Source organism: Panthera pardus, unplaced genomic scaffold (assembly GCF_024362965.1).
Source record: "Panthera pardus isolate Hobbes unplaced genomic scaffold, ASM2436296v1 HiC_scaffold_4, whole genome shotgun sequence".
In the NCBI taxonomy this organism is placed as follows: domain Eukaryota; kingdom Metazoa; phylum Chordata; class Mammalia; order Carnivora; family Felidae; genus Panthera; species Panthera pardus.
Window position 1 is genome coordinate 12,459,121 of NW_026526969.1, and position 12,976 is coordinate 12,472,096.

General features: G+C 52.8%; 1 protein-coding gene across 1 annotated transcript in view; it reads left to right on the forward strand.

The window, feature by feature from the left end:
* The window catches only part of RADIL (Rap associating with DIL domain), a 126,701-nt gene that overhangs the window by 14,129 nt on the left and 99,596 nt on the right, over positions 1-12,976 (forward strand).

The following is a 12,976-nucleotide window of genomic DNA, read 5'->3' on the forward strand; positions in this document are numbered from 1 at the left end:
TGGGGCAGCCGTGTTGCACCTGCTGCCTGTAGACCCCAGGGCAGGTGTGATGTAGAAAGCATACCCTTTTAAAAGTTCTTTTTAAAGATTTTAATTAGTTAATTTATGTTTATTTATTTTTGAGGGGGGCGGGCAGAGCATGAGCAGGTGAGGGGCAGAGAGGGAGGCGTTGACCTAGAATCCGAAGCAGGCTCCAGCCTCCCAGCTGTCAGCACAGAGTCCGATGCGGGGCTCGAACTCACGGACCTTGAGATCATGACCTGAGCCGAAGTCAGACGCTTACTGACTGAGCCACCCAGGTGCCCCTTAAAGATTTTATTTTGAAGTAATGTCTACATCCGACGTGGGGCTTGAACCCACAACCCCTGAGATCGAGAGTTACATGCTCCACCAACTGAGCCATCCAGACGTCCCCCCAACCCCCCCCAAAGCATACCTTTGCAGACCCCACCCAGACCCAGCCCTTAGGAGCATGGCTGCTCTGTTTGTTAGCCTTTTACTCAAGTCTAATGTACAGGAGAGCCTGCCTTTCGATTTCAGCTCAAAAACTGGGGAATCAGCACCCTAATCAAGATGCTAAACATTGCCAGTTACCAGAAACCTCCTAAATACCCCTTCCAGTCGCTGTCTCCCAGTCCCAAGGGTGCCCCCTGTCCTGGATTTTATCATCAAAGACTCCCATTGCTGGTTCTTGAAGTTGATATAAATAGAGCCAGAGAGCGCGTCCCGTCGTTCGGCGCCGTGTCTGAGATGCATCCCGGTTTCTGTGCTTGTGTCTGGCCAGTGTGGTGTTAGGAGGCGTGGCTCTTTCGTGGTGTATTCCCATCCTGCGCTGGATGGGCATTTGGGTAGTTTCCAGCGCTCCTGTTGGGACCAGCCCCCCTCCCTCTCCCAACTCCAATGCGGCAGGTTTGAGAACGCCTGGTCTCAAGTTCAAACATGGACATTGGTTAGAGTTTTAAGATTGACTAACGTAGCAAATGACCGTTGCAGTCAGTGAAACGCTGCAGAAATCTAAAGAAAACAATGGCGCGTCCCGCCCTTGTCCGCAGTCTCTCCTCTGGTGCCCCCCTTTCGTACCTTCTGCTTTTCCAGGTCAGCTCACTGGCCCTGCCTCTCGGGTGACCTTGGGCAAGCCCCTTATCCTGGCTGGATTGACTCACGTCTCAGGAGACTGTCTGCTCCAGAATGTTTGTAAGATCTTAAAAGGCTGGGACGGTTCCAAACTTATTATCTCAAGTCTGAACGACTTCATAAACGCCGTGAGATGACGGGTTAATCAGTTATTTGTCAGGCATTACCTGTCGCACGCCTGGCTCTGCATTGGTACCGAGAAGACAAAGACGAATTGGGGCCAGCGTGCAGTCTGGGGGACAAGACGGACCCAGAAACACCCAAATACGTGTTGCGTGCCCTGTGATAGGGGCTCCGCAGGCAGTTGTGGGAGTCCAGACTCTCCCTGCCTAGGACTGCTCCAGGAAGAGAAAGACGGAAGGCGGTCCACGTAAGCAACCGCTCGTGCGTTGGCCTGGAGGTGAGAGAAGGCTTTGGCTCTGCAGTCTGCATGGAACTGTGAGGATCAAGCAAAGCTCTTCAGAGGGGCCTTTTCACCTGGGCTTTGAAGGCTGAATAGGAGTTCTCCAGCTGGAGAAGAGGGAAAGGGATTTTTAAGCCGAAGAAAAGGTATGTGGAAGGCCCACAGCCATGATGACTGTGGGCCACGAGGAGAGCGTTCGTGGGGTGAGGAGAAATTGCAGGGTTTGAGTCAGGGATAGGAAACAAAAGAAGCAGGTTCCCCTGGAACACAGGCTCTTCTTTTTTTTAGTTTGAGAGAGAGAGAGGGATCAAAAGCAGGGGAGAGGGGCAGAGGAAGATAGAGAATCTTAAGCAGGCTCCACAAATGGCGTGGAGCCCGAGGCAGGGCTGGATCCCACGACCCTGGGACCATGACCTGAGCTGAAATCAAGAGTTGGACGCTCAACTGACTGAGCCACCCAAGGCGCCCCTGTTCTTTTTTTTTTATTCTCAGTTTGACACGGGCTCTTGTGCTCTGGGTCTGCCGGAGGTTTTCCCTGACCCATGAGACCTGAGAGTCTTGGTGTTAGGCTTCCTAAGATGGGAGGGACTGACTAATTTGGGGTTCAGGGGGACTGGGGATCACGGGCCACTTGCGGCCGGGGCTGCTCTGACCACTGGCCAATGAGGCAGTGATTTCATGAGCTGCGAGGGGGCTCTGTCCCTTCCCTTCTTTGCCTCCAGATTCTCCATCCTGGAGAGGATGCCCAGATACATTACACTATAGTGTAAAAGATTGCTAACAGAGCCTTTCCCATCAGAACCACAGACAGGGATGAAAGGGGAAGTGAGTGCAGTGGAAAGAATAAACCAGGAATCAGAAGGTCTGGGGTCATATCTCAGCTGTGCCACTTCCTAGCTTGTGGCTTAACTTCTGTGAATCCCTGTATAAAATGACAGTCATAATCCCCGCCCCGCTCACTTTGCAGCAAGGTTCAGAGAAGAGGAGGGAAGTGAAAGCATTGGGTACCTTTTTTTTTTTTTTTTTAATTTGTGGGTACCACTTAATCTCACCTATATTTTGTTTTGCTTCTAAATGTTCACAAACTTTTTAATTTTTGTAAGCTTATTTATTTATCTTGAGAGAGACAGAGACAGCACGAGCAGGGGAGGGGCAGAGAAAGAGGGAGAGGGAGAATCCCAGGCAGGCTTTGCACTGCCAGCAAAGAGCCAGACACGGGGCTCGAACTCATGAAACCGTGAGATCATGACCTGAGCCGAAACCGAGAGTCAGATGCTTAACCCACTGAGCCGCCCAGGCGCCCCTCGTTGGGTAACTTTTAAGCCAGGGATGGCTGCCTCTGGCCTGCCCAGTGCCTGTGGCTGACACCGCCAGTTCATCGCCGCCCCCCTTCCTGCCACGCGTAGACTCACGCTCAGGGGCCTTCGAGATACGACGCTCCAGGCAGCCAGCACGAGCCCATGGACTTGGTGTGGGGGCTGAAGCCTGTTTGCTGTCTGTGCTGAGCCGGGTGTCTGTTTTGTGGTCCTGGGTCCCTGTGGCATCCATGTGTGGCACCTGGTGCGGTCCCTTCTCCATGAGGCTCTTCCTCCAGCCTGCTGCTAATCCCCTGGGAAGTTTTCAAAAATTCCAATGCTTGGGTCCCTCGCCTGGCAGTCCCTTTGTAATTGTTGGGGATGAGGCCTGGGCATCGGCATTTTCTCCGTCTCCCCCGGTGATTCTCACGCGCAGCAACATTTGCTCTGGCTCCTTCCTCCGACCTGCCAGGTGGTGATACGGCTGCGTCCCCAGTGGCCCAGGGTTTCGGGGAGGGGGTGACGATGGCACAGCCCAGACCCAACTCCTGTCCCTTCCCTGCTGGCATGATAGTAAGTCTTCCTATGTACCTAGATGTGCCAGTGGCCTCGTTTTTTTTGTTTTTTGTTTTTTTTTTTTGTAAAATACAGACATAAAACTTACCGTTTTAACCACTTTTTAAAAAATGTTTATTTTTGAAGGAGAGAGAGACAGAGAGAGAGAGAGAGCACATGAGCAAGCATGAGTGGGTGAGGGACACACAGAATCCAAAGCAGGCTCCGGGCTCCGAGCTATCAGCACGGAGCCTGATGGTGGGGCTCGAACTCACGAACTATGAGATCATGACCTGAGCTGAAGTCGGACGCTTAACCGACTGAGCCGCCCAGGCGCCCAGTTTTAACCATTCTCAAGTGTATGCTTCAGCGGCATTAAGCATATTCACATTGCTGTCACCACCGCCTGTCTCCAGGCTGACTTCCGTTGTCTCGAACAGAGACGCTGTCCCCCTTCACGCCGTCCCCTCCCCCAGCCCCGGATACCACCACGTTCTCTCTGTCTCCACGGAGTTGGTGACCCTGGGGATCTCCTTCCTATACGTGGAATCCTGCGTTATTTGCCCTTTTGTATCTGGCTTGTTTCATTGAGCGTAACGTCCTCAAAGTCCGTCCACATGGTAGCAGGTGTCATAGTTTCCTTCCTTTTTAGGGCTGAATAATATCCTCCCATTGTGTGGCCGGACCACCTTTTGTTATCCGTCCATCTGTGACGGACACTTCGCTTCCACCTGTGGCCGCGTGTGGACCGTGCTGCTGTGGGTGTGCGGGTGCAATTCTTGTCCCGGAGGCAGAGCGCCTGGATCGGATGGTAGTTCTTCGTGTAGTTTCCGGGGGAGCCTCCATCTGGTGTTCCGCGGCGGCTGCACCATTTACGTTGCCGCCAACTTCTCGTCCTCGCCAACGCTGGTTTCCTGGTTTTGGGGGGGAATGGGTGTGGAGTGGGGAGGCCTGACGTTTGAAAGCAAGCCTTCTTGCCTCACTTCAGCACGTCACGGCACCTGTTCTGGGGGTGCTGCGGGAGGCAGACAGGGATCAGCTTGTACTGAGTGCCTACCATGTGCAGGGAGCTCACGCGGCACGAGTCGTCCTCTGTGAGGCAGGCGCCATTACTCTCCTAGAGCTCAGGTGATCCTGGGCAGAAATACCGGCCCTGTCTTTATCTAGCTGTCATGCCTTAGGCATTTGGGGATTTGCTTTTTCTGGGCCTCAGTTTCCCCAGCTATGAAATGGGGCCAGCAATAGGGCGTGCCTCATCCATGGTGAGGATTCACAGTAACAGAATCATTCATGTCGGTCACGCGCCTACAGATGCTGAGTGCTGTGCGCAGATTAGCCCGTTTCATCCTTTTATTATCCTCTGTGGGGGGTGCTGGGGTTAACCCCATTGCTCAGATGAGAAAACCGAGGACAGCTTTAGCAGCTTGCACATGGACTCGTGGCTAGAGGGGAGTGGTGCCGGGATTGAATCTGGAACGTCTGACCCCCGAACTCCCAATCTTAATTATAAACTCTGTTGTGTGCTAGGTAGGTGATGAAGGAGGGTGTAAACCAAAGCAGAGGCGTAGGCAGGAGATGAGGAGACCCCCAGGCCTGGCTCCACCCCATCTGAGAAGAGCAGGGGGCGAATGGTACCTTACAGTGTGGAACACACTCCCTTGTGTGCTGTGAGTGTGGGCTGGTCTCCTAGCAGCCCCCCAGCAGGCGGGTACCTCACACGTGACCAGTTCCACGGACGGCCCCGTGACTGCACGTAAGATAGAGGGGGCAGGATGGGGCTCTGACAGAGGAGCTCTCTCCCAGTTGCTTGGAGACCGTTGTTGGAATCACTGGGTCGTAACAGCGCCTGCATTTGGAGTGTTCGCCGAGTCTGATCTGAATTGCGTCCAAAGGCTGTCCTCTTTCCACTGTGCCCCACCGCCTGTCCAAACCCTAGAAACCCAAGCATTTGCCACTTTGATAAAGGACTGGGACAGGCATCTCCTGGATGCCAGTGCTGTATTAGCCAGGCCACCGAGGTTTAGCAAAGCATAATTTACTTGAAAGTGTTCTGGTGTTCATCTGGGAAGCAGGAAAGGAAAACAAATTTCTGCCATCAATCCTTCCATCCATTCAGACTTCTATTTATCCACTTACCTCTTTATGTTTCTACCAAGCTACGTGCCTATCTCTCTACTCACATACTCATCCACCTACACCTTCATCCATCCATCCATCCCATCCATCCATCCCATCCATCCATCCCCCTGTCCGTCCATCCATCCATCCCATCCATCCATACATCCATCCATCCATCCCATCCATCCATACATCCTCCCATCCACCCCTCCCCCTGTCCGTCCATCCATCCATCCATCCATCCCATCCCATCCCATCCTTCCACCCATCTGTCCATCCTTCCTTTCATCCATCTCTCCATCCGTCCACCTTCCATCCATTCAGACATCTATTTTCCACTTATCTATTTATGTTTCTATCAAGCTACGTGCCTATCTCTCCTAGTCACATACTCATCAACCTGCCCCTTCATTCATCCATCCCATCCATCCATCCCCCCGTCTGTCCGTCCATCCATCCCATCCATCCATCCATCCATCCATCCCATCCATCCATACATCCCCCCATCCCCCTGTCCGTCCGTTCATCCATCCATCCCATCCTTCCACCCATCTGTCCATCCTTCCTTCCATCCATCTCTCCATCCATCCATCCATCCATCCATCCATCTATCTATCCATCCATCCTTCCATCCATTCAGACATCTATTTTCCACTTATCTATTTATGTTTCTACCAAGCTACGTGCCTATCTCTCCTAGTCACATACTCATCCACCTACCCCTTCATTCATCCATCCCATGCGTCCATCCATCCATCCATCCCTCCCTCCCTCCATCCATCATTTATATGCCACCCATCCAACCAGCCATCCAGTAGCTCATCCATCCATCCATCCATCCTTCCCCTCTGTCCATCCATCCCCCATCCATCTATCCATCCCCTCCATCCATCCTCCAGACTCCCCATTTATCCGTTTATCCATCCATCCTTCCACACAAATATTTACCTAACTAGTTATTTGTCTGAGAAGGCATTTGTCTTCTCTTCGGTCTGCTTACCTACCCACCTACCCACCAGCTAGTTCCACAGTCAGTTAATTGGAAATGTACTGGAAAGGATGGCTGTTGTCCTGTGGACAGTGGGAGAGCCAATGAGAAGATTTAATAAAGTCACATTATTTTCTGCTTTTCACGATCAGTTAAAAGTGGCCAAATTTGGGGAAAGAATGTTCAGATTTGGGGTCTGTAATACCAAGGTACATCCATAATGTCTTTAGGGAGCTGTGGGCATAAGGCAACGTTTCGCAGGTGCCGAGACAGCTCTTCCAGCCCTGTGATAGTCGGGTGATGTGGGAAGACAGCCGCAGTCCACATACCATCCTTCAGTGCTTTCCTTTGCTCTGGGCAGCCATGTGCTGAGTGAAGGGTCAGGGCTCCCGGAGAATGAGGTGGGGATGGTTCTGGAGGATGGCCATGACTCAGTTCACCTGCGAGACACAGAGAATGCTGGAACACTAGGGATCACCTAGTGTGATCCCTTTGACTGGGATCACCTCATGACCCCTGCCCCGGCTCAGCTCCTACTCCAGCCGGGTGGGCTCCCTCCCTGCCTCTGAACACCCCTCCTCCTTCCCGCTCCTCCTCTCCTCATGTGCTTCCGTCTCCAGAAATTCCCTCTGCTGTCTCCGGTGTGACAGTCATGGGTGTGAGATCACGCCCTGGCAGAGGACTGGTCTTCGTTGTTTAAGTCTTTACATCATAAAAGCATTGGCATCAGAGAGTTTCCTTCCAACCTTTTATTTTGAAAAGTTTCAAACTTGTAGTCAAAAGTTGCAAGAAACGTTCCATGAACTTGCCCGAGTGCCATTCACTTAGAGTCACCGGCTATTAACCTTTTGCCGTGTTGGCTTTATCACTTCCTCTTGGCGCTGAAGCTTTTGAGGCTAAACTGCAGACATTCGGACACTTCATCCTCAAGCACATCGGCATGTATCTCAGGACACCCTTATCTCGCCCAGAAATCCAGCACTTGGTACAATGCTGGGGTCTGACAGGCAGTCAGTCCATCTTTATCTTCCCTCAAGACCCTTAAAAGAATTAAACAAAAAATTTTTTAAGTGTATTGTTCTTGAGAGAGAGAGAGAGAAAGAGAGAGAGAGAGAGAGAGCGCACGAGTGGGGAAGGAGCAAAGAGAGAGGGAGACACAGAATCTGAAGCAGGCTCTGGGCTCCGAGCCATCAGCACAGAGCCCGACGTGGGGCTCAAACCCACAAACTGTGGAATCATGACCTGAGCTAAAGTCGGATGCTCAACTGACTGAGCCACCCAGGCGCCCCTGTAATAGGTGATTTTTTGTATCTGGCTTCTTTCACTCAGCATCATGTAGTTGAGGTTTGTATGTGTAGCAGGTATCAATATGTCATTCTTTTTTGTGACTGAGTAATATCCTGTCATATGGATGGATCTACCCATCCATGTGCAGCCAAGATTGAGAACCACTGACCTAGAATAAAAAAAAAATAGAGGCCAAGATGGCGGAGCAGCACGGAAATTCTCTGCTTCTTTTATCCCTGAAATGCAGCTAGATCGGCCCCAAACCGTTTTGCACACCTAGAAAGTTGATCTGAGGACTAACACAATAATCTGCATAACTGGAGCCACAGAACTTGGCAGGGACGCAGCGTGGAGAGGTGAACTGGGGGAGAGAGAAGCCGTGGAGGGTGGGCAGCTGTTTTGTTGGCTGAGAACAACTGGCCTAACCTCTTAAGCTTCATCTCCGAATTGGAATAATCGTATCTACTTTGCAAGGATGTGGTGGGCTTTAATGTGAGGTACTGGGACGGGTCAGCTGCCAGTAAGAAAATGGTACCTGGGCTTTCTGGGGGCTTTCCAGGAGGAGGCAAAAAGAATGTCCATTCCTTGAGCACCAGTACGTGTCAGGCACTCCCGCGTGGGCTCTTGAGCCGTATTATCTCATGGTATCTGTAGGCTAGGTAGTAGTTTCTCCTTATACATGCAAGGGAGCTGCAGCCTAGAGACATTAGGTAACTTCTCCTAGGTCTCAGAGCACCTCAGTGACTGTGCAGAGATTTTCCACCCAGCTCTGCCAAGCTCCAAAGTCCCTGCTCTGTCCTGTTCAGGATGGGAATTCAGCCTGTGCCCTTGCCTCCCTGCCAGCTCTGACTCGGGGAGCTTTCCTCGTGGATTTGCCCTCCCCACACCCCACAAATGCCATGCCCACGTGGTTATCTAAGCAGTAGGGCTGGCCGAAGAATGGGGATTGTGTTCTCCAGAGGGGAGGAAGAAAGGCCTCTTTCCCTCCTTTAGTTTAACTAGTGACAGCCTGCTGGGGATATCAACTCTTTTAAGAGAAACTTCCCCCAATGTTGAAGGTTGCTATCTGACTGTCAGCTATGTTCTAGAACATTCTATATTTTATCTGTGTTTCCTGTTAAAAATGACTCCCTTATCCCTCTCCTGGGGAACGGATAAACAAGCTGTTGTACGCCCAGACAGTGGAATAGTGCTCAGCAGTGAAAAGTCTACACAGAAGGAAAAAGAAAAAAAGGATGGAAGTTTTGAAAATAATTTGCCAAGAATGGGAATATACCATCTAGGAGGGTCTGTTTTCTTCTTGTATAAAACGTGTTTGTCTTAGACACATTTTAAATAAATAAGTAAATCCCTGCTTGTCATGGAAAGTTTCTTTCCATCTGGGAATGTGCTTTGACTTTCTAAAATAAATTCTTTCTGGGGTGCCTGGGTGGCTCAGTCGGTTGAGCATCCGTCTTCTGCTCAGGTCATTATCTCATGGTTCATGGGTTCGAGCACCACGTCGGGCTCTGTGCTGACAGCTCGGAGCCTGGAACCTGCTTTGGATTCTGTGTCTCTCTCTGCCCCTCCCCCACTCATGCTCTGATACTCTATCAAAAAAATATTTAAAAAAATTGAAATAAATTCTTTTTAGATATTAAAGTAAAAAACGTAACAACACGCTGTGGTATGACCATGTTGCTCCATTTACACGACATTCTGGAAAGACAAAGCTGTTGGGGCAGAGAGCAGAGCAGCAGTAATGGGGCCGGGAACAGGTGTTGGGTCCCCGGGGCGTGCAAGCATTTTGGGAGGGACGAAGGGGTCTGTTCTTACTCTTGATTGTGGTGGTGGTCACACGCCCATCTACATTTGCCCAAACTCATAACACAGAGTAGCAAAAAAAAAAAAAAAAAAAAAGGAAAAGGAAAGAAAGAAAAAAATTAGGCCACAAGGAGGGTAAAGAAAAAGTTCTTGGTTCTGGAGGGTTGTGGGAACTGTTTCTTGGGTGTTTGCCCCCGGCCCCGGGGCCTGGTCTGCCGGCCTTTTTCTCTGTCCGCCTTTCTCTCCATTCAGTGGCTGCAGCACGGGGCAGAGACAAGGAGGGTTTTGTGGAACCCAGAAACAAATAAGGGATTGCCCATCATGGGTCACCGCGGCAACGCAATGTCGCTCTTGGACCCGTGAGGCTGGCACTGTGGGTGGCTTATTGGTGTTTGTTAAAGTCGGCGACAGGTGGACGGGAACTTCCTCAGCCCCAGACCTGGTTTCCCACCTTGGAGAAGGGCGTCAGCTGTGTCCCTGCCCAGTTGACCTCTGCCCGCCCCCTCGCCCAGTTGGCACAGCGCCGTGGGGGGCTTTGGGGCAGAATCTATCAAAATTAACACCGTGCATCCCTGTGTTCGTGTCTCTAGAGCTGTAGTAAATGACCATGCGCTTTGTGGCCTTAAGCATGTAGAAATCTGGTCTCCCAGCTCTGGAAGCCAGAAGTCCAAAATCAGGGTGTCAGGAGGGTGGATTCCTTCTGGAGGCTCTGAAGGAGGAGCCTCTGTGTCTGGCTCCCAGCTTCTGGTAGCTTCAGCAACCCTCAGTGTGCCTTGGCATGTGGACACGTCACTGCAGTCTCTGCCATCACCGTCACGTGGGCTTCCACCCTGTGTCACCCCTCCTCCCACAGGGACCCTAGTTGTAGCAGACCGGGGGATCGCCCTCCTCCAGGGGAGCCTCATCTTAACTCTAATATCTGCAATGGCTCTCTTTCCAAATGCGGTCACTTTCTGGGGTGCTGGGGGTTAGAATCATCAACGTAGGAATTTGGGGGAGACACAGTCCAGCCCGTAACACTGCTTTTGTTGTCCTATTAAGTCCCTTCTTAACCCACTCTTGGCCACTGACAGCTTCTTCCTGGAGAAGGTGAGCTGATGGGCTGGTTGTTTCGGCCTCCCGGGGAGGCTGTGCTTTTTGGGGGGTCCCCAGCTGCAGGGGTGAGTCCACCCTTTTCTCTGTGACCCTGAGCCCAGAGACTCAGCTCCGGGGTCGAGTCTGCCCCTGCATGGGTGTCAGACTCTGTGGGGGTTGGCGTGTAAGGTCTTGGTTTTCTCGTCTGTGTAATGGGCTCAGCAGGACCCTGGCCTTGTCACAGGTGGAGTGACCGCCAGCTGATACAGGTGGAGAACAGCTGTCAGGGCAGGTGGGTGGGGGGAGCAGCCGTGGACCCCCAGACTTGTCCAGGTGCCGAGGGGCCAGCACAGGAAAACCGGACGCGGTGCGTGTCAGGCAGATGGCAGCGTATGGCAATGTCAGCCCCTGGGAGACACCCCAGCCTTCCAGCCTCCATACCCGCCCTGCACACTCCCGTCTGCCGGTCCCTGGGCCAGGAGCACCCTTTCCTCTCCGCCTGGTGAACTCCTCCGTCATCCCTCAACATCTGTTTGCGGTGTGCGCTGCAGAGGCAGGTGCCTCGGGCGTCGTGCTGAGCCTGTGCCCTGGGAGCCCTCTCCCCTCTCCGCAGCCTTCACCCTGTGCTGTGCTGCTCCTCTAATCCCAGCCAGCGCATAGTAGGTGTTCTCCAGTGTTTCCCGAAAGGACGAGAAGCATTAATCACGCGGTGTCAGGATTTCTGCCTGGATCCCGTGCCTTCTGGACTGTGAGCTCCTTGAGGAGCTCGTCTCAACCCTCTGTCCCGTGTTCTGAGTGTAGAGCCGGCATACAGAAGGTGCTTAATAGGTGCTCTGTGGTCTGTATGGCGGAGGAGGCGCTGGCACATCCTCAGTGAAGTGTACTTAGCATGGATCCAGCCTATGGAACGTGCTCCATAAATGCCCTGTGAACTTCACTGGCATAGGTCCAGCCCCCAGAAGGCATTCAATAAATGCTCTGTGATCTGTACTGGTGTGGTACCCGCATATAGAAAGTGCTCGGTAAAGTCTCGGTGAGCCGTGCTAGCATGACAGCTGCATACAGAAGCTCGGTGTGTGAGTCTGAGACGAACGGGGGAACTGCCCGTTTTCCTGATCCTGAGCCCGTGTGGGCCAAGGAGGTGACCCCTGCCAGGCCGGTCCAGCTTGCCAGCCAGGTGCTTGCAGACCTCACCCCCCGGCTCTCGGACGCCCCTTCCCCGCCCTGCCAGGCCTGCCTTCCCAGCCTGATTTGGATACCCCTGTGCGGAGTCCTGCCTGCCGGACCCAGGCTGAGTGCCGGACGCCCTGGGGGTGTCACTCCCTACCCTCATCGCGGTAGCTTTCTCTCCCTGCAGTGGGCTCCTTTTGTGCTTTCGGAGCTCCACTGCGGAACAAAGGAGAGACTGGAGGGGCCGAGGAATCTCTCCAAGGACTCTGGAACACCGGGAGTGCATATTGCTTGAGACAGTCAACTGGCTGTTCCACGTGTGCATCTGCGTCCGGCAGAAGTGAGGGCAGATGGTCACCGAGGATGTGCACACGGGTGGTCACGAGGCAGAGTTCCCCACGATGGCCCCAAACTGGGAAGTCCACGTCCAGTAGATGGGGGGCATAATTGTGTGTGGAATTCCGTACGGCGATGAACACGGTCCATCACTGCGTCCAGCGACATGAATGAGTCTCGCAGCCAAAGAAGCCAGACAAAGAAGGGTCTGTGCTGTGTGATCCCATTGATGGGAAGTTCAAGAGCAGGCCAAGCTAATCTATGAGGACAGTGTCAGAGGGCGGTTTCCTTGAGGGAAGAGAGTCACTGGGAGGGGGCCTAAGGGCGCTTTCTGAGCTCGGCCCCCTCCCGGGTGGTGGTTATTCTGGCGGGTGTGCGAGTAAGAATGGGTTGGGCTGTGCCCATGGGGAGCTGTCTGTGTGTCAGTAAGGAAAATGAGCAACAGGAAATGGAGAGAACGCTGTATTTAGCAAAGTTGTGCAACAAATGCCACACTGGGGATTAGGCACAAGGTATTGGGTAGTCCAAACAAAGTGTAAGAGGAAGGGAGGGGGAGGGGGAGGAGGGAGATGGGAAGGCGAAGAGGGAGGGGGAGGGGAGGAGGAAGATAGGAAAGAGGGGGAGCAGGGGGAGGAAGGTGGGAGGGAAAAGGGGGTGGGAAAGAAGGGAGGGAGAGGCAGAGGAGGGGTGATGGGGAGGGGAGGGATCTTTTTTCCCACTGAGAGGGACCTGGTCTTCAGGCCTCCTGGGGATCCTGTGACCACAGCTGCTCCCGGCTTCCTGGCCCAGCTTCCAAGAATTATGTCTCTCATT